Here is a 2,522-nt window from a genome sequence, read left to right as displayed (position 1 = left end):
GATCGAAGATGAAGCCGATCACAATTGTACTGGGGGCAAGAATGGCTTTAATCCAACAAACTTAGGTCTACGCTCAACACACATTGTTTTATTGGCTATTAACACGGGCTCAGAGTCAGTTGGCGGCTACGCTTTGTAGTATGTGACATATCTAGACATCTCCACATATCAGGTATAAATGGAGCCAGCATCAATGCCGCGTGTGTCTATTGTAGTAGAAGATTATTAACTAACTGGCGACTGTGGTTACATCTGGATCACTATTTTTCTTATGGCGCATTCGGATGGGGGGAGAAGGGGGGGAGAGAGCAGAGGCGCCAAGCATTGCAGAGCAGTACAGGAGCACGCCGAGCGGGGATGTAACTGTCCCTCCACAGAAACGCTCTCTGTGTGTGTAGAGCAGTGCACCACGACCACGTGACCGCACTTCTCTCTCCAGCATTTTCTGCCTGCCCGCCCCCGCAGTGGCAGCAGTTGCAACCCGAGGAGAGGCCAACGCTCCTTGAAGAACCGCTTGTTTTATATGCGTTTGTTCTCACAGCGCGGCGATTTGCCTCCTTTGGCATTTCGATGCCAGCAGCGACTCTCAAACATGCATATAGCACCTGAGCAATGCTTTCCGCTCCTGACGAAAATTCGCTTGATTCCGAAGAGCTTGCCGATGCTGACGCTTTTCAGCTGCCATTTTCAGTGTCGCCGACTGAAGGGGAAAAAAAATATGGCGTGGATAAGACGCAATTTATGCCATGTGACTTCCTCTACACTCGCTTTAGACGAGAGAGCAGTCCGTAGTGCACTCGGCTACTCTCAGCGGAGGAAAAGCCCTTCTCCTCTAACCATTGGAAGCCATACTCCTGCTCTCCCACTGGAGGGTGCCTGCTTGTCTTTCGAACTTTCACACTTTTGAAGTGCTCTTGAATGCACCTGTTCTCCCAATCGAATTCGCCATTAGAGAGACCGCATGATGTCTAGAAGGAGGAACTGTCAACTCAGGTTGCTCTTTTGAGGTGGTAAGTAGAATAAGATTCAACCTCCCAGTGCCCTTGGTTACCATGTCAGGCACGCTACTCCCAGGCCACACATGCACGTTCATCTAGCTTGGTTAAAACGGGGTTATACATGTCGGATTGTTTGCCTACGCTATCGCATCATACCCTTAAAAGCGGAGCTTAAAGGTCCCCCATATTTGTTTTTTCCACTTGCTGCAATGCCACTCATGAGCCAAGTAAGGTTTGGTTTGGTTTGGGGGGTTTAACGTCCCAAAGCGATTCGGGCTATGATGGTCGCCGTAGTGGGGAGAGAGAGAGAGAGAGAGAGAGAAAACCTTTATTCTTTGTAGGAATTCAGGGCTCGCAGGCTCCTGGGTCCCTGCACGATCCCACTGAGCGATTCAGAAATTTCGACAACCTGGTGTTCTTTAACGTGCACTGACGTTGCACAGCACATCGGCGCCTTGCTTTTTCGCCTGCACCGAAAAGCGGCCGCCGAGACCGGATTCGATCCCGCATCTTTTGAAACAGTAGTCGAGTGCAGTAACCACTGTGCCACCCCAGCGGGGTCCAAGTAAGGCATTTGCTGTAATGTAGCCTTTCTTGAGTTCACCTGTTGTCTTATTCTTCGTTGTGAGTGAGTGAGAACTGTCTTAACTCTCTTTGGAATAAGGTTTCCGAGGCAACTTGAACAGAGGGCAACTCAACACGCTCACACAGCTGCAGACATTCTCAAAGCTAGCAGAGCCATACGTAACAGAATGTGGTTGACAAGATACGTGAAAGAGTGCGTATGGTGTGGGGCAATGCCACAATGACGTCCGTTTGCTTTGTGATGTCAGTGCACGTTAAAGAACCACAAGCGGTCCAAATTTCTGAACTTCACCACTATGGCGTCTCTTATAGTCTGAGTCGCATTGGGGCTCTAAACCCTACAAACTAAACCAAGCCAAAATGACTGGCTATGAGAAATGCTGAAGTGGTGGACTCCGGAAATTTGGACCGCCTGGGGTTCTTTAATATCCACTGACATTGCAAAGCACACGGACGTCATTCCATTTCTCCTCCATCGAAACGCAGCCGCCGGCGGTTGAGATCGAAACCGGATACTCCGGCACGATAATCGAACCGTGGTGTTTGGGACGATAACCCTACAAACCAAACCAACTTTCTGCATCCATGATTTGGCTTCACTGATATAGCATATTATTGGTTTCACATTAATAATCTGAGACAAAGTTTCTAACAGCATGTTTTTAATCTGATGCCAAATGATAAAAATATTGCTTAACACATGCACTTTTTGCGATATTAGCTAGCAGGAGGCCATTAAATGAGGAAACGCGCAGTAACAAGGTGCATTGAAAATGTTTGAGATGATAGCCCAGTCGAAAAACCATTGGAACCAATTGGACTCAATGGGTTGCTGTTGGAATTTTCTTTCCATTTGGGCAGTCCAATTGGACTCTCCAATGTGTTCCAATTGGAATTTCCATTCCATCTGAAACTCATTTGGAAGTCACATTCCAAATG

Source organism: Amblyomma maculatum, chromosome 10 (genome assembly GCF_055883805.1).
Source record: "Amblyomma maculatum isolate TAMU_Amacu chromosome 10, ASM5588380v1, whole genome shotgun sequence".
Lineage (NCBI taxonomy): Eukaryota > Metazoa > Arthropoda > Arachnida > Ixodida > Ixodidae > Amblyomma > Amblyomma maculatum.
The sequence above is the reverse complement of the archived record's forward strand: the minus strand, read 5'-3'. Positions refer to the sequence as shown.